Source organism: Suncus etruscus, chromosome 5, assembly GCF_024139225.1.
Source record: "Suncus etruscus isolate mSunEtr1 chromosome 5, mSunEtr1.pri.cur, whole genome shotgun sequence".
In the NCBI taxonomy this organism is placed as follows: Eukaryota; Metazoa; Chordata; class Mammalia; order Eulipotyphla; family Soricidae; genus Suncus; species Suncus etruscus.
Window position 1 is genome coordinate 1,544,534 of NC_064852.1, and position 24,009 is coordinate 1,568,542.

General features: G+C 42.2%; 1 non-coding gene across 1 annotated transcript; it reads right to left on the reverse strand.

Annotated features, from left to right (window-relative positions):
- Positions 1-7,354: 7,354 nt before the first annotated feature.
- Positions 7,355-7,461, reverse strand: LOC126010433 (U6 spliceosomal RNA). The gene has a single exon (XR_007496463.1). It is a non-coding gene; the product is annotated as a U6 spliceosomal RNA (small nuclear RNA).
- Positions 7,462-24,009: the final 16,548 nt, after the last annotated feature.

The following is a 24,009-nucleotide window of genomic DNA, read 5'->3' on the forward strand; positions in this document are numbered from 1 at the left end:
AATAAAGTAGTAGATTACAAATTAATACACAAAAGTCCATGACTTTCCTATATGCAAATTATAAAAGAGAAGAGAGAGAAAACGTTTTTAAATTTTCATTCACAATTTTGCATCAAAAAATCAAGTTCCTTGGAATTGGCTTACAGCACTTCAAGAAATAAAAGTGAATATAAGGAAAATGGAAACACCCCGCTCATGGATTGGGAGGATTAATATAATCATATGGCAAATACTTCCCAAAGCATTGTACATATTCAGTGCAGTCCCTAATAGAAAACCATGGAATTTTTTCAAAGAAGAGATCAAACATTTCTGAAATTCATATGGAGATGCCCCACCCTGAAGTACTAAAGCAATCCTTGGAAGAAAGATGGGAGGTATTACTTTTCACTTCAAACTTTCCTACACAGCAGTGACAATTAAATGGCATGGTTCTGGAATAAAGACAGACCCTCGAGTCAATGGTATAAGATTGAAGATCTTGAGACAGACCCTCAGGTATATGATCAGTTAGTCTTAAAGGAACAAAAAATGTAAAATGAAGCAAGAAAAGCCTTTTCAATAAGTGGTGTTGGAAAAACTAGTCCTTTACATGCAAAAAATGAATTCAGTTTCTTTTTAATGTCATGCACAAGTCAAATCAAAATGGATTAAAGCTTTGCCATGATATAAAATCTGAATTCATAAGGTACATTCATACGGGGTGGCGAACATGCAGCTCGAGTGGGGGGACTGTGTGTCACATGTTGGGTCACATCTGGCCATTACTTCTTAGTGTGGAGGACACAGCACACCCTCACCATCACTGCAGGATTTTGACCCTTACTCAAAATGGCAAAATGCAATATGTGTTTAGTAGATTATTGTTAAAATGAGATGCTTTTGTGTGACTGTTTGTCTGCGTTAGCAGGTCACTGCGTGGTGTGGCTCTCTGACTCTCACAGTTTAACATTTTGGCTCTTTGTGTCAAACTTGTTCACCACCCCTGACATAGAATAACACATAGAAGGAATTTTTCACGACACTGAAGCTACAAGCATCTATCTTCAAGGATGAAACATCATTGACCAAAAAAGTGGAAGTAAAGGGGCCGGCATGGTGGCACTAGAGGTAAGGTGTCTGCCTTGCAAGTGCTAGCCAAGGAAGGACCGCGGTTCGATCCCCTGGTGTCCCATATGGTCCCCCCAAGCCAGGGACAATTTCTGAGCACTTATCCAGGAGTAACCTCTGAGCATCAAATGGGTGTGGCCCGAAAAAAAAAATGGAAGCAAAGATAAACAAAGGGAACTGTGTTAAATTAATAAACTTCTGCACCTCAAAAGAAATGATGACCAACATATAAAGACAGCCCATGGAATAAGAGAAATAAAATTTACCCAACACTAATTAATAATATTAATTATATATGGTTAATATCAAAGATGTATAAGGCATGGGCAGAACTTTACAAGAACAAAATCCAACCTCATCAAAATATGGAGAGAAAAGATGAACAAAAACTTCCTCAAAGAAGAAATTCAAGTGGCCAAAAGGCATATAAAAATGCTCCATATCACTAATCATCTGGAAGAGGCAAATCAAAAGAACAATGAGATATCATCTCATACCACAGAGATTGGCACACACTGAAAAGAACAAGGACAACTAGTGCTAGTGGCATGCTGGCAGAGAGACTCTCATTCATTCACTGCTGGTAGGAATCTTGAGTGACTCTGCCATTTTGGAAAACAATAGGGAAATTTCTAAAAAATCTAGGAATTAAACTTCCATTTGACACAGCAAATCTACTTCTTGGAATATACCCATGCGCCAAAAAACAAAACAGAGAAAAGACATTTGCACACAATAGCCAAAATCTGGAAACCACCCAAGTGCTCAAGAATAGATGACTGGATAAAGAAACTGTCATAAATACACACAATGAAAAATTGCTCAGCCATTAGAAAATATAAAGTTATGCAATTTTCTGCTAAACAGAGAGACCTGAAGAGTATCATGCAGACTTAAATTAGTCAGAATGATTTCTCTCATCTAATGGAATAATGAATGTCCCCAAACAATGGAAACCAAGAACATGAGAAGCATGCCACTTGAGGGGACTGGGGAATAGGACAGGGTGGGGACCATCAGCGAAGGAATTAGTGGGAAACATTGCATGCCTGAAACTCAATCATGGATAATTTTGTCATTTCACAGTGACTAAAAATACAAAACCCAAACCAAAACAAATCCTGCTCTCCTGATTCCATCCTGAGTGAATGCTCTTTTTGTCACATACTGTTTCTTTTTTTCCACAGCTCTGCATTTTTTCAGATGACTAAATGATGGCTCCTTGAAGTGCCAAAATATTTAGGAATATAACTACTCATGCTGAAAATCTTTTTCAAATGAGTCACAACGTGTATCAGATGGCTGTGGTTTTGCCCGGACAACACATTCCTCTCCCTTCTTTGGGGAGTAGCTCCTTTCTTGTCATTGAAGAATTCTCCCACACTCTAGCACTCTGTGAGGCTCCATTAAGACTCTTCATCCCAGTCACAGCCCCCTAAACAAGGCCTGGTTCCACCCCAGGTTGACTCAAGTGACTTCAGAATTTAGGTCTTGATAGAAGAGATATTTGACCAGAAGGACATAGAAGCAGAAGCGTCAAGAATGTGGGACCCATGAAGTTGTCTGTGACTTTTTGCCTTGGGCTATTTTCTGTCTCTCTGTACGTGTAAAATAAAAATATACATGAGTTAGTGAGACCTCCCCAGGCACCGTGTTTTTAAACCCCATGCAGCTAGGTCTGATGAAGCAGGGTTGCGGCAGAGAAGTAATACCAAGCCAGTCAAAAGATTCACTGGAGTTGGCCTGCTTTTACTTCATGACCTCTCTTTGCCATATGCTTTCTCTCTCTCCCAAGCCAGACTCCTTTCTTTTTTCAAACCAACTCCAATACCAGCAGGGGGAAAGTCAAGTCAGATAGGAAAGTAACTACCCAGTGAACTTTTACATCTCAACGAAACAGGTTACTGGGAAGTGAAGTTGGGGAAACACCTTTGTTTAGGCTTTTACCTAGTTTCACCTTACATGTAAGCCTGGTCATTCAAATTCTCTTTGAATTCTAGGAGCCATTCAATACTCTTCCAGCATATTCTCTTCATCTGCCTTGCTTGCTTCTGGTGCAATGATTTAGCTTTCAGTACCCAAGAATTGATGTGGGTAATAGACCTTACTATAATAGATCAACAATGACTCTCCAATGTGATCATCTTTAGTGCCCCCTTCATGTCCCCAGTGCGACTTTATTTGGAAATAAAGCCTTTATAGAGGTTAATCAAGTTAAAATGAGTCAATCAGGGTGGGTACAAATCCAAGTTGACTGACACCATTATTTGGGGTTTGTTTTATTGGGTCACACTCTTCTGTGCTCAGGGCTGGCATCTGGTTCTGTGATAGGAATCACACCTGGCAGTGTTTAGGGGATTATATGGGATGCTGGGGATTGAACCCATGTCAGATTGGTGCCATACACACTGTCCTATCTTTCAGGCTCCTTGACTGGTCCCTCTATTTATTTATTTTTCTTTTGGGGCCACACTGACAGCTCTCAGGAATTACTCCTGGCAATGCTAGGGAGAATCATATAGGATACTAGAGATTGAACTATATTCTCATTCTGGTCCCTTGACATATACCTTTAAAGGTTTAGATGATTTACCTGTACTATAGGTATACTAGACTATATCTTTAAGTGAAAAACCCTGGTTCAATTCCTGGCATCAAGTACCCCCCCCACATGCATTATTGAGTATAGCTTTAAGGATCCCAGAGAAATGCAAGGTATTAGCCCTCACAGTGACCACACATGACAACCCGAAGAGAACAACTCGGACCATATGTGTTCTTTCAAATGCTGTATTTGAAATGACAGAGATTACTAACTGCTCGCCAAACCTTTCTCCCCCTTTCCCCTATGAATTGATGTGTAGTCAGGCACATGGTTGCCCTTTTAAACCATCCACTTCAGTGAAGGCGGTCTCACGTCTGAATTCTCCCCAGAGAAATTGAAGTACAATCACACGTTCTGTTGTTGGGTCTGGCTTCAGAGCCATCTGGAAACTTCTTTCACTCTTTTCCTGTTGGAACCTAGATATAGGGCAAAGTAGCATCTATGCAGGACAAAACTCTGGCAATGACATGAAAATAATGGCTGATCAAGAAGCAAAGCTGTAGCTATCGTGAGTTACTCACTGAAGGAAGGAAAAGGCTAATTTATCTTTTCTTTCATTGCAGGAACTTAGCTTTCCCTCAGACAGATCCCTGTGTATTTAGCCTAGGCAGAAGCAAAGTGATAAAAATCTTTTTTTGTTGTTTTTTGTTTTTGTTTTTGTTTTGTTTGTTTGTTTTTCGGACCACACCTATTTGATGCTCTGGGGTTACTCCTGGCTAAGCATTTAGAAATTGCCCCTGGTTTAGGGGGACCATATGGGACGCGGGGGGATCGAACCTCGGTCCTTCCTTGGCTAGCGTTTGCAAGGCAGACACCTTACCTCTAGCGCCACCTCACTGGCACCGTGATAAGAATCTTGATTTAATTCTAGAACAAGAAACAGCAGCCTGGGAAACACAGTGCCTAAATCAATTATTTCTTTTGGTCTCTGGAGATTCTTGAATAAGTTGTGGTCCCAAATCCTAGGAACTCCTAAAGGGAGATGAGAGATGCTGAAACCAGTAAGGAGGATTGAAACTCGGGCTTAATGCGGAGAAGTTAAGCTTGGACCCAGGGAGTTCCTGAATTTCAGTGGTACTTAATTTTGGCCAGTGCTTTTTTTTTCTTTCTCACTTATACAATCTGAAAAAACAGTTTTGTTTTGTTTTGTTTTGTTTTGTTTTGTTTGCAGAAGGATAGCATTGGGCAATACCTATTGATGCTCAGAGACTACTATTGGCCCTGTGCCCAGTGGTCATTCCTGTAGGTTCTCAGGGAACCAAGGATTAAACTGTGCTTGGCCGCATAAAAATTCCTTAACCTCTGTAATCTTCAGTCTCTGATATCTGAATTATAATCAGATTCTTGCACTGGTGACTCATATCCATTAACTAATTCAACTTCAATTAATGATCTCATGCCTCAGTAGTTTTCCCAGAACTTGAAGTTCCATGAGTTTTCCTAATTCACACATGGGCTTCTTCAGCATTTTTAGTTTTCTAAGATCAAGATTATTGAATAGGTATTTTTTGGCAACCCTTTATATATATATATATCCTTTATTTCCCTATGCTGTTTGAGAATCCATTGATTTCTTCTTTCATGACAGGACTGTACCTCTTGGATTGTAATTTCCATAATTGTATGAATCTAATGGACTTCCTGAGTGTAAGAAATCTTCCAAAACTGATTGTTATGTTTCTTTGTGAAACCAGTGCAGAACAGATGACACCAACAGCCATCAAGCCATAGTCTTGACATCAACACGAGTTTCAGAAATAGTCAGACATTTTGTTTGTGACCAGGGAGCACATTTTGTGATGGTTGAGATGCATGCTTTAAAAGTTTGTCAGTGGGCCCGGAGAGATAGCACAGCGGCATTTGCCTTGCAAGCAGCCGATCCAGGACCAAAGGTGGTTGGTTCGAATCCCGGTGTCCCATAGGGTCCCCCGTGCCTGCCAGGAGCTATTTCTGAGCAGACAGCCAGGAGTAACCCCTGAGCAACGCTGGGTGTGGCCCAAAAACCAAAAAAAAAAAAAAAAAAAAAGTTTGTCAGGCAGGTTTTTCTGTTCTTTGTTTTTTGCCTTAAATAGCCTCCATAATTAGTTTGGGTTTCCTGAACACAACTTTATCTGCATATCTCAAGACTAATTCTAGTACAGGACCCTTGAGGTCATGGGATGCAAATTTCTTTACTCATGTGACTAATTCTTCTCCAATAGTTCTATTTATTTATTTATTTATTTATTTATTTATTTATTTATTTATTTATTTATTTATTTATTTATTTATTTTGATCATACCCGGCTGCGCTCAGGGGTTACTCCTGAGTCTGTGCTCAGAAATCGCTCCTAGCGAGCTCAGTGGACCATATGGAATGCCGGGATTCAAACCATCTTCTGTCCTGGGTTGGCTGCATGCAAGGCAAACGCCCTACTGCTGTGCTATCTCTTCGGCCCCTCCAATAGCTCTTATGGTAAACATTGCTGGTGCTTTCACCTCACACCAGTCTCCTTAGAAAATGGATTAGACACTTTTTCTTGGTTCCCTTTCCCCACCTTTTCTTTTTATGAGTGTGTGCTATACCCATTGGTACTCGGGACTTACTCCTGGCGCTGGCTCTGCACCTACTGATCACTTCTGGTGAGGCTGGGGCAGGGTGGGGGAACCATATGGCCTACTGGGGATTCAACTCAGGTCTCCTTGGGCTTACTTACTGTACAGCTCTGACACCTCCCCACTTTTTGTAAGTCGCTTGTTTTTTTGCCAATTATTATGGTTTTTAGGCAGTTGTAGGCTAGTCAGGATTCTTCTTATGGAAGAAATGGGTTTCCTAGTGGATTGGAAGCAACTCTTTCTGCTGCCTTCTGTCTGAGACCTTACCTTGGGGGAGGGGGTATTCCTCAACTCATTATGACTAGTGTCCTTAAAAATAAATATTTTGGGGGCTGGCATAATGGCACTAGAGGTAAGGTGCCTGCCTTGCCAGCACTAGCCTAGGACGGACCACAATTCCATCCCTCGGAGTCCCGTATGGTCCCCCAAGCCAGGAGTGACTTCTGAGCACATAGCCAGGAGTAACCCCTGAGCGTCACCGGGTGTGGCTCAAAACCAATAAAAAAATAAATATTTTGGGGCCAGAGTGATAGCACAGTGGGTCGGACATTTGCCTTGCACACAGATGACCCAAGTTTAATCCTCAGCATCCCCTATGGTCCCCAACCCTGTCAGGGATAATTTCTGAGCACAGAGCCAGGAGTAACACCTGAGTGCTGCTAGTTGTGGTCCCAAACCAAAAAATATATCTTTGGACACAGATATAGATACACATCCAGTGGAGAAGCTTCCCCATTTGTTATTCTGTTATGGACTCCTTCAGAAGGCTGGAGAAGGAAACAGTTCTTTTCTCTCTGGGCAGCCCTGGCCCCGCTGATTATTAGCTCCATTATTAGCCAATAGATCATTCTCACAGGAATGTTTCTATATACACAATGTTTTTTTATTTATTAAATATATTTTTTATTTAAGTAACATGATCATATTTGGGTTACAGTCATAACCCGAACACCCCCCTTCACCAGTGCAACATTACCCCTTCCCCCCTTCCCATCCCCTGCATGTTTTTGAGACAGGCATTCTACTATAGTAATTTGTTTTTAAAAAAATATGGAACGCTTCACAAATTTGTGTGTCATCCTTGCACAGGGGCCATGCTAATCTTCTCTGTATTGTTCCAATTTTAGTATATGTGCTGCCGAAGTGAGCACTATACACAGTTTATATACAAATGTCCTTTTCCCACTTGGATTTTCTTTTCTTGCCCTCCTCACCTCTGCCAGTCCTAAGATCTCACAGGTCTGAGAAAGTTGTTGACCCTGACAGAAAATTTCACACAGCACTGTACCTCTTCTGAAGGAATTCACTTCACAGCACAAGGAATCATGAGCTAATGCCTACAGATATCCACTGTTCCTTTTGGTTGTTTTTTTGTTTTGGGGCCACACCCTGAATTGCTCAAGGCTTACTCCTGGTTCTGCACTCAGGAATTACTCCTGGCAGGCTTGGGGATATGAGATGCCAAGATCAGACCTCTAGATTGGCTGTGTGCAAGACAAGTGCCCTACCTGCTGTGCTATCTGTCTGGCTCTCCAAATCCACTGCTCTTTTAATGGTCCCCACCTCTGGTTCAGGAGCAACTGGTATTAGAAAACAGTAGGAGGGTCATGTAGAGTCCTCTTCTGGGGGTAACCACTTTTTCCTGCTGGGTGACCTGTTCTCAGCATCAGGATCCTGCTTGTATACCCCATGCCTCTCTCTTTACAGGACATACAGGTGGGCAGGCCCTGTTGATAGTCTCCTCACTTTGTCTTTCTTCCCTAAACAGGCAGAGTTATTATATCAGGGGCCATGGATACCCAGAATTCAAATCACACCTACCTGGAGCTAGAGTAATAGTATACAGCAGGTAAGCAGCTTAGCTTTTATGGGGCTAAACAAGGTTCGATCCCATATGGTCTGAGCCCTTCAGGAGTGATCCCTGAGCACAGAGCTAAGAGTAAGCCTTGAGCACCACCAGATGCGCCTTCCCTACTGAAAAACAACCCTCTCCCAAAACTAAACACCTACCAGATTTTCCAGCTCTCAATTAAATGAGTGATTTAAGTGATACAATTTTAGAATTATGTTTTCCTTTTTGTTTTGTTTTGTTTTGGGTCACACCCAGCAGTGCTCCTGGCTTCACACTCAGGAATCACTCCTGGCAGTGTTCAGGGGACTATCTGGGATGCCAGATATCTGGAATTGAACCCAGGTAGACACATTTAAGACAAATGCTCTACTTGCTGTAATTTGACCTCCTTTTTTCCTTCTTGGGAATAGTGTCCTAGATTATTGAAGAAGTAGTTCTAGACTGATTTTGGGATGTTTTCCTCACTCAGTTGTTTGCAGTATGGGTGGGTACATTGTTCATATGTCACAGCTTTAAACACTGAATAGTTCCACCTCAGTCTCTCAAGAAGTACCTTGAGTGGCCAGAGAGCTAAGACAATGGGTAAGGTGCTTGAGCCTTAAAACAAACTTGATATTTCCTGATTCTGAAATCCAAGCTATTATCGCCTACATGAACTGATTATTAATAAGTAAACTAGCCTTGAAATGTACAGCTCATTACTTAAGTTCAAAGTTATGGACCAAATATCTCCTACATATACAAACTCTGTGTGCAGCCACCAGTAAAGGGTTTAACTGGCATTGGGATCATCTGCATGTCTTAATAAAGTACATCCTACACTGCAGAAGGGATTGATTTATTGGGTTACCTACTTTCCTAGGAATTTGGAATAGAAAGTTCTGAGCCAGGGGCTGGAAAGATAGCATGAAGGTAAAGCATTTACCTTGCATGCAGAAGGATGGTGGTTCGAATCCCAGCATCCCATATGGAACCACCAAGCCTGCCAGGAGTGATTTCAGAGTGTAGGGCCAGGAGTAACCCCTGAGAGCTTCCTGGTGTGAGAAAGAAAGAAAGAAAGAAAGAAGGAAGGAAGGAAGGAAGGAAGGAAGGAAGGAAGGAAGGAAGGAAGGAAGGAAGGAAGGAAGGAAGGAAGGAAGGAAGGAAGGAAGGAAGGAAGGAAGGAAGGAAGAAAGAAAGAAAGAAAGAAAGAAAGAAAGAAAGAAAGAAAGAAAGAAAGAAAGAAAGAAGAAGTTAGTTCTGAGCCTCTTCAGATTTAGAATATCGTGAGGAGGCAAATTTTTTTTATTTATTTTTCTTTAAAAAGTAAGGTTAAGGGCCGGAGAGATAGCATGGAGGTAAGGCATTTGCCTTGCATGCAGAAGGATGGTGGTTCGAATCTCAGAATCCCATATGGTTCCCCTGAGCCTGCCAGGAGCGATTTCTGAGTCTGGAGCCAAGAGTAACCTCTGAGTGCTGCCGGGTGTGATCCAAAAGCCAAAATAATAATAATAATAATAATAATAATAATAATACGATTAAGAACCCTGTATGGAGCTTAATGATAAGAGCATATATTTAGGTTCAATAAGAGGCAAGTCTGGAATATCCCTTTGTGCTAGAAACAAAGAAGTGCTCAGTGTTTTTGGAGACACATGAAGACAAAAAAAAAATTGGCTCTTGTTGGTTATATTTGAAACAATTGAAAAGATTGGCTATAGTTGGTTATATTTGGAACAATTAGGACATCAGAATGGATAAGGATGACAAAGGCTTGGCATACATCAAAAACAAAAATATTCCTTGAAGAAATAATAATACCTCAATAGAGTACAACAAATGACCATTGTTGCATGTTAACTATCTCATATTCCACTAAAGCAAGGCAGAGAAATAGTCGATACATGTACCATTTGTGTACCCTTGAATAAAAGAATACTTGTAGCTGGGCCAATCCCTGAGGGTTATAGACTAATGAGTTGTGGCAAATAGATATCACTCGAATTGATTTTTCCCCCCAAACCCTATCTTCATGTGGTGGTAGATACATATTCCTTTTTATATGGGGAGTTCCAATAACTTCAGAACGAGCTAAAGTAGTTTTCACCTTCATGCTTCAATGTTTTTCTGTATGTGCATCCCCCAATTCATTAAGACAGACAATGGTCCGACCTACATCAGTAGAACATTTCAATAAAAATTAATTAATTAAAAACAAAACAAAACAAAACCATTTCAATCATTTTGTAAGGAATGTCAAATCAAACATATCACTGGCATCTCATATAATCAGCAGTGACAAGCCATAGTTGAAAGAGCTCACAGAACTCTCAAACCCAACTATTAAAATATAGAAAAAGAAAAAGAGGCATGCCATCCATGGACATTTTATCTTTAACCTTATTTTCACTAAACTTCATAAATTTATCCCAAGGAGAGCCCTATACAATTGCAGGAAAACACTTTAAAGATGATGTTCAGGTACAAAAAACAATTATTTTACTTATTTGGGTAAAAATGAATAATGAATTGATTGCTGGCAATCTCCTCATTCGTGGAAAAGGATAGCTTATGTTTCTACAAATGGCAATCCTGCCAAGAAACTTTGGATCCGACTATGCTATGTCAAAAGCAGGATTCTCACAAATAAAAAAAACTGACACAAATGCATGATGAGTCTGTATATATTCCCTCAGAACCAATACAAATTACTCAATATGTGAGTAGGAAACAAACTATGACCTCAAAAGGTAACTGGGACATTAAGTTGACACCACATAATGAAGCAGACTATTGGGAGTGGGAATGATCAGTTCCAGAATCTTGATTCCATAAATAAGGGAACTTGTCCTGCTCTCACAGTACTTCATAATTTAGGAAACACTTGCTACATGAACTCAGTGCTCCAATGCCTGTATAATATTCCAAGTTTTACTGATTACTTTTAGCATAATCATTATAAGGAGGACATTAACAGGTCAAAGCTGTTGGAACATAAAGGCAATGTGGGGTAAGAGTTTGGTAAGACTATAAAAGCCTGTGGGTGGGACAGCACAGGTATATCAACTCAAAAGACTAGGGCCCGGAGAGATAGCACAGTGGTGTTTGCCTTGCAAGCAGCTGATCCAGGACCAAAGGTGGTTGGTTCGAATCCCGGTGTCCCATATGGTCCCCCGTGCCTGCCAGGAGCTATTTCTGAGCAGACAGCCAGGAGTAACCCCTGAGTACTGCCGGGTGTGGCCCAAACACCAAAAAAAAAAAAAAAAAAAGACTTTAAGATGACCATTGGAATGATAATCAATTTGCAGAGGAGAGTCAACAAGATCTACATGAACTACTTCTACTCTTGATGGAGGGTCTTCATCAAGACTTGAACAAAATTAGTAGACAGATAGACATATAGAAGAAAATAGTGATTATATTCTTGACTCAAAAACAGTAAAACAAACTTGGCAGAGGCATAAGCAATTAATGAGTCTATTATTGCTATAATTTTCCAAGGCCAGCTTAAATCTACAATTCAATGCCTCATCTTGAGCCGCCAAGAATCTCAGACATGGGAGATCTCTACTCATTTATCCTTGCCTTTGACATCTACAGATAAATGCATGTTTCAAGGTTGCCTTGATGCATTTTTAAAAGAAGACCTAAAAGACAATACTAGGGTTTACTGCAGCCACTGTAACACACACAGCAGAATTCCTTAAAAAGAACAGAAATCTTGAAACTACTCTCTGTGCTCTTAATACATTTTAAATGCTTCTTCTATGATAGCAAGAAGATGAAAAAAACTACACACCTATGTAGACTTTCCATTAGAAAACCTTAATCTGGGGCCGGGCGGTGGCGCTGGAGGTAAGGTGCCTGCCTTGCCTGCGCTAGCCTAGGACGGACCGCGGTTCGATCCCCCGGCGTCCCATATGGTCCCCCAAGAAGCCAGGAGCAACTTCTGAGCGCATAGCCAGGAGTAACCCCTGAGCGTCACAGGGTGTGGCCCAAAAACCAAAAAAAAACAAAAAAAAAAAAAAAAGAAAACCTTAATCTATCACAGTACACTATGGACTCTAAGAAAAAAAGGCAAAAAAAAAAATGGACTTTAAGAACAACCACAAAGAATACAATTTATTTTCTGTTTTGAACCATTATAGTGAAATGGAAACGGTTCATTGCACAATCTATTGTAAAAATATGGCAAGACAACATTGGTTTTAATTTGATGAGCAAGAAGTTTCAGATATCTAACTCATCTGTAAAATCTTCAGCAGTGTCTATTCCTTTTTATACTTCAAAGAAACCTGCTGCAATGAAAACAGCTGTTCAAATTAGCATATATCTAATGGAATGCTCTTTAGAGATGTCAACAATAATTCTAATGTTTTTACCAACAGAAAAACAGTTGTAGGATGCGGGTTCCCTCTGTAGTGCTCATTATTAGAATGTTTCAGGGTCTGAATTTCTATTGTTTATAATAATCTTTTCATGCTTTTGTTAACAGTGATTCATAGTTTGGATCTGTAGTCTGTAGTTTGGATGCCCTAGTTTCACATTAGTGGTATTTTCCATTGGACTCCTAATATAGTGCTCATTATGCCTTAACAAATATTCATTTTTGGGCCCGGAGAGATAGCACAGCAGCGTTTGCCTTGCAAGCAGCCGATCCAGGATCTAAGGTGGTTGCTTCGAATCCCGGTGTCCCATATGGTCCCCCGTGCCTGCCAGGAGCTGTTTCTGAGCAGACAGCCAGGAGTGACCCCTGAGCACTGCCGGGTGTGGCCCAAAAACCAAAAAAAAAAAAAAAAAAGATTCTTTTTTTTTTTTTTTTTTTGGTTTCTGGATCACACCGGGCATCGCTCAGGGGTTACTCCTGGCTCTACACTCAGAAATTATTCCTGGCAGGCTCGGGGAACCATATGGGATGCCGGGATTTGAATCACCATCCTTCAGCATGCAAGGCAAACACCCTACCTCCATGCTATCTCTCCGGCCTCTTAACAAATATTTTAAATAATTCATTTTCCATTTGATTTTACCTGCCTGTATCTTACAATGTCGCTCTCCATAGAGATCCTTGGATAAGGTATCTGAATGTCATAGACTCTTTTTACATGCTCATCACCATATCATTTAATATGTTAGCCTTGAACATTATGATTATTTTAAGAATGTTCTATGCATGTTCTAAAACCATGAAGCCTTTTTTTCAGCCAAGTTCCCCTCTATCAACGTTGATTACTCCAAGGAACTAGAAAACTTTTACACCTGACATGCTGGCTTTATAGCACTTTGACACATTCTACCTGGGTCAATTTTCTCTATGGATCGACCCTTATTTCCATCTATGTGTAAGTGTGTGTGTGGTGACCACCTATCTGTTTAATGTTCATCTATATTATACATACCATACATACTGTATGCTTTTATTTATTAAGCCCTTCCTTCTTGTATATGGCATTTCTTTTTCCTGGGAAGAAGATAATGCGATTGTTGCCACAGTGGTCACACTGCTGCTTATGGTGCCACTCCAAGTGTAAGTTTGAAGGATCAATATAAATCAGCCAAGCTGGACTGGTTGCAGACAGCAGACTGCATGGAAAGCGGGATGAGGGCAGCACCATTGACAGGTGAACTGTTCGTGGTCCTCTTCAGTGGCTCATCCTGCTTTATGTCATCGTCCTGGCTGCTGCTGCTGTCAGAGTCACTTGAGTCTTTAAACTGTGAGTCATCCTCAAAAAAGAAGGCAGGCACACTGCTGTTCTGAGGTGTTCTTAGTGGTCACTTTCTACCACTTCATTTCACAATAGATCAGGGGTCTCAAACTCAATTTACCTGGGGGCCGCAGGAGGCAAAGTCAGGGTGAGCAGGGCCGCATAAGGGATTTCACAAAAAAAAAAGTCCTCAAACGTCATTATTAACAGTTTTAATTATTTCTTATGAACATGAATAGAACATTGAGTGAAGATCATGAACAGTTCTGAACATGCCATCTTTTGCCTATTCCTTGCTGCCAGAGACTTGACAGTGCTTCTCACAAATCTGAACCACATTTGGCTTTAGAGAGGAAGCAGTTGAGACCCTCAGTATGGCTTGAAGATGAGCATCATTAAGTCTAGACCTGTACTTTGACTCATTGAAGTTCAATGTGGAGAATAACTTATCACACAAAAATATGTGCTCCCCAAAAGGCACATGGTATGCTTGAACATTCGGGAAAGCTCAGGGAAGCTGGGGGGAGGGGCAATTCTCTCAAAAATTGCCCATGCGGGGCTGGAGAGATAACATGGAGGTAAGGCATTTACCTTTCATGCAGAAGGTCATCGGTTTGAATCCCGGCGTCCCATATGGTCCCCCGTGCCTGCCAGGAGCAATTTCTGAGCACGGAGCCAGGAAAAACCCCTGAGCACTGCCAGGTGTGACCCCCCCCCACCAAAAAAAATTGCCCACGCATGTCTGCTTTTCCACTAATCTCCCTGAACTTGGCTTTGAGATCAGAGTTGCATTGTGGGTCAATGAGCTCCATTTGAAGCACAGGAGGGGCATCTTGCACATCAAAGGAAAAGGGGTCCACACAAATTTGGAAAGTGGCTCTGTGCTTTTTGAAGTCTGCAAACCTGTGATCAAGTTCCTTTTCTAGCTTAAAAATAGCATCAACGTATTTCTCACCACTGAATGGTATGCCTGCATCCACAAGTTCCTTGCATGCTGGGAAATGGCAAAGGTTTGTCTGAGAGAGCTGGGATTTCCATCACACAAGTTTTGTGGAGAATGCTCTCACGTTGTCAGGGGCAGCACTGATAAGCTGCCCTGGGCCTTGTAACATCTTGTTTAGTACATTCGGCTTATATGTGATGTCAACAAGAAAAGCTAAGTCCATGAGCCATTTGTGATCACTCAACTCAGAAACAGCATTCCCATCTTTCTCCATGAAGGCTTTCACTTCTTCTCTCAACTCAAAAAATCTTTTCAGGACCTTTCCCCTGCTGAGCCAACATACCTTGGTGAAATAGAGCACATCTCCATATTCTGACTTCATTTCCTCTAAAAAAAAAAGCATGGAACTTCCTGTGCTTTAAACCCCTGGATCTGATTTGGTTGATGCATTTCACAACAACAGCCATCACATTGTCACACGGCAGGCATTTACTGCAAAGGGCCTGCTGATGGATAATGCAGTGAAGAGCAATGGCCTTCTCTACACCCTCCTCTTCAAGTTTTTTTTGAACAAGTGCCACCAGTCCATTTTTCCTCCCTCTCATCAATGGCACTCCATCGGTTATTATTCCAAACCTCTTCCATGGCAAACCTGCATTCTCAATGGCATCACACAGATGCCAAAATATCTCATTAGTGGTGGTCTGCTTATGCATTGGAATTATTGTGAGCAGCTCCTCTGTCAATTCAAAATTGCAATCAACACCACGGACATCAATTGTGAGCTGCGCAGTGTCTGTTCTATCTGTGCCCTCATCAAGAGCAATTGAGTATGCATCAAAAGATTTGGCTTTCTCACACAGTTGATGATAAATGTCACTTGACATGTCAGAAATGCACTCTGTCACAGTGTTGGCAGAAAGGCTGATTTTGCTAAACTGACCTTTCTTTTCTGGACAGATAATACTTGCAGGCTGTAACATGCATTTTTAAACAAACTCTCCTTCTGTGAATGGTTTCCCTGCCTTAGCAATCACCTCACTAACCATCTAACTACCTTTGACTGATGCAACATTCTCTTTGGTTGCTTTCTTGAAGAAATTTTATTGCTTTAATACTGGCAACCTGCTTGGCTCTCATTTCCTTGATATTTTGCACATTCCTCGGCATGTTTAGTTGAATAATGGCGTTTCAAGTTATATTCCTTGTGCACTGCAACTTTCTCTGAGCAAATAAGACATGTAGGGATACCCCTGTGTTCAACAAAGAAATACTGCGTCTCCCATTTTTCCTGAAATTGTCTGTGCTCGTCATCAATCTTTCTCTTCCCTGCAGGCTTTGATGAAGTCATGATGAAGGTATGACAAAATCAAATTCTGTAATAAACTTCTCTCCCTTAGGCCTCCGATAACGCAAGGGACAGTGGGCAGGAGCAGCGGAAATGACATCTGCGCTAGGTGCAAAGTATTCGCGATTATTCGCTTACCGAATATTCGCAATAAAAAATCGCATTAGTGAGAAAAAAATCGCATCAGTAAGAAAAAAAATCGCAAAAATAGCATTAAACATTTGCATACCCTGAACGGAACTGCTCGGGGTATGAGAATATTTAATGCGATTTTTTTCTTACTAATGCGATTTTTATTGCTAATATTCGGTAAGCGAACAATCACAAATACTGCGATATTTGAAGGCCGGCCGCGGGCCACAAAATGTTGTATGGAGGGCTGCAAACGGCCCGTGGTCCGCGAGTTTGAGACCCCTGCCATCGACTATTGTTCAGAACTGGTTTCGGCTTTATGAGAGATCCTCGGCTCTAGGACATTTCCTAATTCGTGACTGCTGTGAGACATTTTTTCAGACTTCATAAGACTGCATTGTCAGCTGAAGTTCTGATTCAGAATTTATCCTCTACTCAGACTATTTCAAAAGACTTATAAGGGATATATATACTGGATTTCTTCAACATGTATATTCTTTATTGTATACTTTATTATATACTTACAGCTTTCCTCGTTCTCACTAGATTTGCTAGTAGGAATTCTTAGAAGATAGTATATAAATAGTACCCTTGAAGTTTTAGTGCTTTTTATAGAACAAGTTTAGGGATTATTTGGTTTATTATCTATCTTCACCTTAGGTTCCAATAGTATCCTATGGTATGTTCCTTTTGCACGGGTGATTTAAAATCAGAGAACATTAGATATTAAGAGGAGTCATTATTCACTAGAGATGAGAACTCAGTAATTTCTTGCTACAGGGGGCCTTCCACCCTGAATATTTGTCATACTGACTGACTTAGGCTTTATTCACTTAGACATTGGTCAAATACCCCTGAACTTTGGGTCTAGCATGGTTCTCTGCACCTACATGAGGAATCAACCCTCTACCAGTACAGAGCCTGCATCTGCCCCAGTTGGCCACAGCCTGGGCTCTGCTCTCAGCATCGAAAAAAGTTTTGGAGAAACCCTGAAGAGGGATAGGAAAGACCCCTACCTACCACAACACTCCTACTGAGGATGAGAGGCCGAGGCCACCTTCGGCTCATCATTTTGACTTGACATTCTCATCCTTACATTGGTCAAGCCTAGGTAACCCTGACCTGCCAGGGAGACTATAAAAGCAGATTGGCCTAGAAAAATTGGAGGTCATCTAAGAATGAATGGAACTGTTTTAGCACATACTTGCCTGCCCCAGGATAGCCCAGGCTTAACACGCTAACCTGACAGTGAAAACTGATTGAGGAGAAACTTTTTGGGGCCTTGAGGGAGGACACTGAGGTTAGACAAATGAGTGTACCTGGAGACTGTAGTTGGTCTTATGGCAGGATGTTCGTGGGTAGGGATACCCTGGTTTTAGGCCAAACGTTTTCTTTATATTTTCTCAAGTTTTGCTGTGCTTATGCAAAACATTGCCAACCTTTATCTTCTTTATTTTCCCCAACCTTTATCTTTATCTTTAGAGGTACCTGCCCTTTTCTTAGAACCATGAGATGCAAATTACTTTATTTTTCTATAATGTCAATTGGGGGAGATGTTGGATTACTGGGCCCACCCTAATCAATATTCATGCTCCACCTAAGGGTGTGATCTAGTAATGGAATTATTAGATTATTCCCTACTTGGTATTCCTCTCCCACCTTGGGGTGTGGCCTGGTTCTTATGAATAAAAGCCTGGGTTTCGGAAAGAAAGAGGCTTATTCTTCCAGTCTTCCTCCACTGAGCTGCTTTCCTTCTTAGGAGCAGAAGGCTTGTGTGGTGGGATTCCTGGCTTGAGTGCTGGATTGACGGAGCCCGTTCTTGTACCTTTTCTCTGTGTGGATTATTTCCTACATCGATGCTTGCTTCCAGACCCATGCGTGTCTCACCACATCCTAGCTTTGGAGTCTGGGGCTCCGATTATACTACATTTGTCACCTACCCTCACAAAAATCAATTTCAGAAGGAGATGAATAGTGAACCAAAATAGTTTTATTTAGAAAGATGAGAGAAGAATAAGAGAGAAATGTGAATTCCATAAAGTGAAAAGGGATTAAACTTCCCAAATTGGGATGAGAGTGATTAAAAAATGGAACTTGCTTAGCAAAGTGGTTTTTTTGGTACAGTTTTCCATGAAGTGCCCTGGTTTGGGAGGCTATTTATGTAGATGAGAGTCTGTTTCTAGGGGTATTTATTGCCAGCCTGGGAAGATTTTGAAATTTTGGTGGTCTTTTAGGTTCTTTTGCTTCCTTGCTTTTTTAGTTTTTGAACCATATTTAGATGTGTTCATAGATTACTCCTTATATGGCTCAGGGGACTATATGGGAGGCTAGGGATCAAATCTGGGTTGGCTGCATGCAAGGCATCTGTCCTACCTCCTGTAGGAGGTCCACCTCCTGTACTCAAGCCCTTATTTTAGGTTTTTATATTATGACATTTTGTTCTGGCTGTTTCTCCTTCCCTGAAGAGGTTCAGTCCTCTCTGGGATGATATTTTGTAGGATTGTATCATATGCAACTTGTTGCATCTCCCAAAGGGAAACTGGCCTTCATGCTTTTGGACTGGTGAGAGTTACTTCTTTATATTAGATCAGATCTTAGTTTTGATAGTTCTCCAAACATGGGACCAGAGAGCTAGTACAGGTGTGAAGCAATCACTTTGTGTAATCTGACCTATATTTGATCCCTGAGATGACATATGGCCCTCTGAATATTACCAGGAGTGATCCCTGAGCACACAGCCAGACTTGCAGGTGTGGCTCCAAAACAAAAACACACAAACAAGAATGCTTCAACCATGGCTCAATCCTTCCCACATGTAATAAGTGCATAACTTAATTAATTTAAATGCCATGCAGAAAAGTACATTTTTGACAGTTTAACTCACCTACTCTGCTTGTTATAAATGCTCTCCTAGCAACAATTGACAAGCACCAAGGAAGGGCGCCCCCTAGAGATATATCTTCAACCAAGTGGTGGGGCTCAGGCCTTATGCCGCAATCATTTCTAGCAATGGTACAGGGTCTCAACTATGCAATAGCAGTCCACACTTGAGTGAAGATAAGATGCACGAGGATCTGAAATTAAATTGATCAGGCTCTAATGCTTAAAACTGTGGGTCATAATCCTATACAATTGTGAAATGTCTTAAAATTTTGTTTTACAATAAATTTCTTTAAGATTTATCATCAGGGGGCCAGAGCGATAGCACAGCAATAGGGTGTTTGCCTTGCATGCGGCTGATGCAGGACAGACCTCGGTTTGATCCCCGGCATCCCATATGGTCCCCCAAGCCAGGAGCGATTTCTGAGCACAGAGCCAGGAGTAACCCCTGAACATCACCTGGTCAGTCTGTCAGTCTGTCCTAGGTCAGTCGCATGCAAGGTAAATGCCTTACCGCTGCACTACCGCTCTGGCCCCATATTTGCTCATTTTTTAGAATCATTTATTTATTGTTAGTTTTGGGGCTACACTTGGCAATGCTCATGGATTACCCCTGACTGTGCACTCAGAAATCACTTAGGTGTTCTCTGAGGACCATATGAGATGATACCTCATCTCTCTGGCTCCATCACCTAACATTTGCTTAGAATGGTAGGAATGCAAATGCATTCTTCTTAGAAAGGTGTTCTTGGGCCAGAGAAATAATATAGGTGATACAAGACTTGTCTTACATGTTGACAACCTCAATTCAATCCCAAGTACCACATATTATCCCCTAAACCCTGTCAGGAATGATTCCAAAGCACAGAGCCAGGACACATCTGGGCAAGCCCTCCTGTCAGCCCCAAATTCACATATATGTGGACCAGGGCAATTCACACCTGTGTTTTCCAAATTGGCCAGTTCCCCTTTCTCCATAATTTGGAGAAAAGAAGAACTGAAGGACCAAGGAGATGGTTCAAAGATTGGAGCAAAGACTTTTCATGTGAGAGCCCTAGTTTGATCCCTGGTACCTTATGCCCCCCTCTAACACGATCTAAAGTGACCTTGGAGCACTCAACTAGGAGTAACCTGTCCAGCACTGATGGATGTGAACACCCCCTCCCCCCCCCCCCAAAAAAAAAACAATGACAAGCAATCTGGGGGCCAGCCATAGCTCTAGGGACATACAAATGAAGCCAACGTGCAAAACTGGCTCCATATGGAACTGTTGCGCCCCCTTGTGGAGAGCACCGGAGATGCTGTCCTGGGCTGCATTTGTTTTGTTTTGGGGTCACACCTGGTGGGGTTCTGTATTCAGGAATCACTCGAGGCAGTGCTTGCAGGACCAGAGGGAATGCTGGGGATTGAACCTGAGTTGACTGTGTGTAAGGCAAGTACTTTATCCTCTATACTATCTCTCTGGCCTCTGGGCTGCATTTTGAAACCTGAATAGGAGAACAGGGAAGTAGCAAAGGGTTTTCCCACTCAGTTTTGAAACCCTGTGATCCTAGAGACTGACTGAAAGTTTCAGCCAATTTTTCAGTGTAGCCCAGCTGGCCTGTGTTCATTGATCAATACAACAGGTTCTTTTGGGGGCCTCTGCTTTTCTACTTTAGATCTGCTTGCTCCCAGGTATAATGCAGTGCCAATGAAAATGGCACCCTTCTTATCTGGGACTAGGGCCAAGTCAGATACCCAAGCTGCAAATCCGGAATAAATATGGAGGCAGGAAAGACATTTTCTTCTACACACCTATTTTTCTTCTTGACTTTCTTCTCAATCTGCAGGGGAAAGGAGCTTTGGCAAGACCAAGGAGTGTGGGATGTAAAGATGTTTCAATATCATCATCACTCAAAATCATGTCCTCCAGAATCTGTCTGGAGGCACTGTGAGAAGAGGGCTAGCTTCCCTGTATTCCCTGCTCCCCACCAATAAGAGAGAGATTCCAGAACAATGCCTAGAATCAGCCTTGAAAGTGGCCTCTTCCAGGAGGGAGCCGACTGACATCTGGTGGATGAGCATGGAGTGGAAATGAGCAAGTGGCACTTGTGTGGAGAGGTATTTTATGTCTAGTTCTAGCCTCCACAACAGGCCAATAAGCCAGGAACCATCACATCCAATTAAAAACCATTAAAAGATACAGCTTAATAATCTTCTTTAAGCACTATGATTGCAAACATGTTTGTAGTTGGGTTTCATTCATAAAAAGAAACCATTAAAATACTTAAGTTTTCTATTTATTTGGTGCTAGGTAGGCATTGAGCCACTCCTCGTGGTGCTCAGGTATTACTCCTGGCTCTATGTTCAGGACACCTCTGGTGACACTCAGGGAACCATATGCAGTGCGAGATATTACACCAGGGTGGACTGCATGCCAGGCAAGAGCCTTAGTCATTGTATTGTGTCTCCAGTCCATCTTTTTATTTTTTTTAGTTTTGGAGCCATACTTGGTGGCACTCAGGAGTTACTCCTGGCTCTGAACTCAGAAATAGCTCTTGGCAGGCTCGGGGGACCATCTGGGATGCCGGAAATGAAATCCAAATTCATCCTGGGTTGGCTGTGTGCAAGGCAAATGGCCTACCGCTGTGCTATAGTATACCTCTGGCCCCGCATCATATGTATTTTATAGGCAAAGAGAACTAGAGAAATTAGGAGTTTGTTGAGTCTCAGCTTGCAATGATTTCAAAGTTGCAGTCCAATTCTTAGAAAAGTCTTTGATCAAGGGGCCAGAGAGATAGCATGGAGGTAGAACATTTGCCTTGCATGCAGAAGGATGGTTTGAATTCCAGCATCCCATGTGGTCCCCCGAGCCTGCCAGGAGCGATTTTTGAGTGTAGAGCCAGGAGTAACCTCTGAGTGCTGCCAGGTGTGATCCCCCAAAAACAAAACAAAACAAACAAAAAAAGAAACCCAGAAAAAGAGAAAAGCCTTTGGTCAGGAATTCACTTTGGTTTCCATTCCCAGCTCTGCTGTACTGGTTGGGTGTCTGTTGGGCAAATCAGTTAATGTCTCAAACCATTGTTTCTCATATGCACAATGGTAGCTTGATTCAGAGGGCTCCACTGACCCTTTGCGCTGTGCAGAGAAACATTAAGGGGGCCCTGAGGGTCTCAATGGACAGGAGGAGGAAACTCTAGGGCAGCCATCAGCCAGGGAGGAGTGACTCGGATGGATGGTGAAAGCACTCAGAGGACCCAGTGCTGAACGTGCCCTGGGCTGTGTCTGCTGAGCTCCACTACCGAGGGCTGGTGGGGATACCTTGTGTACCCTTCTCCTTCTCTCCCAACTGTCCCCTTCTCTCCTGAAGCTCTGCTACTTTACACTCCACGCTCTTCATTCGAGTGTCCACTTTCACCAAAATGCTTTCCTCTTCTCAGTCAGCCTTCCCCGAATGCACTGCTCACCCATTTCACAGGGGACAGTCAGCTACTGTCATCGACTCTCCCTTCTGGCCTGTGGGGTCTTTGGGTGGGTAGGGAGGCCTGGTCATGGGTTCTGTGCTTGCCACCATGGAAAATGTCAGACCACAGCTCTGGCCACCTGAGGTCAGAAGTCCTGCTTAGGCCCATGCTGTGTGAGCAGAATTGATACGTGTCCCTTTGTAAATTTGAAGATCCAGCAGCAGTTCTTTTCCTTCTGCTCTAAATTCTGGAATCAAGAAATAGACTGTGTGTGTGTGTGTGTGTGTGTGTGTGTGAGAGAGAGAGAGAGAGAGAGAGAGAGAGAGAGAGAGTAGAGAGAGAGAGAGAGAGAGAGAGAGAGAGAGAGAGAGAGAGAGTATAGAGAAGAGAGTGAGCTTTTGGGTTCACTTGTCCCATTGCAAGACCTAGCTTCTGCATCTAATATAGATACCGGTACATACAAGTAATATTTTCTCCTGGGAACAGGTAAGTACTGTAAGGGGTACACATGCGTGTTCGTGTGTCCACATGCAAGAAGTGCATACCAGACAAGAAAGATCCGGCTCATCCTTTTACTGGGAACTTTCTTCCAGTTTCTCTTTCAAACCTTCCAAGCCTGCAGCTACCTGTGCCCCATTCTTTGCCTCCACTTGCCTACCTTTCCCACGATTATTTTGACTCTAATCTCTCTCCTCACATTCCATGATTGCAGATAAAGCTGTTCTGTTGTTTATATGGAGAAAGGGCTTCAGAAGCTGCTCATGAGAGAGCCCGTTCCAAGCAGGCTTTACCGCCAGGCATGCTGTTAGCAGGGTTTCTGAAGCTTTACCTCATTTTCTCTCTACAACTACCTTAGGAATCATCAACTACTATCTTCTCGTATTAGAGGCAAAGAAATGAAGAATTAGAGGCCTCAAGGAACTTAACGAAAGTTAGGCAGCTACTGAGAGGCAAGGTTGAGCCTCAAATCCCATTAGCGTGTTGGGTTATTTCTGATTGGTCAATTCAGGTCCTTCTTGTATCTGCAAGCTTTATTATGATCATTTCTTCTGCTATTTCCTTTCTTTCTGGGGGGAGAGGGCACACCCGGTGGTGCTCAGGGGTTACTCCTGGCTCTGTGCTCAGAAGTTGCTCTGGCAGGCTCGGGGGATCATATGGGCTGCTGGAGATTGAACTCAGTCGGCAAATGTCCTAATACTGTGCTCTCTCTCCAGCCCCTTCCTTTGCTAGTTCTCAGTTTAATTCCTAACTTGCCATGGTGAAGAGAAAAATTCTTTTGCTCTAGTCCTGATTTCAATGGGTAAGTTTAAAAAAATTTCCCTTGGTACCTTGGTACCTGGCCCAACTCATGGGTTGAAGTGGGTTCATTCAGCTATTTCAGAATACCTGGCCATTCTCAACCTGGTATTATCCAAGG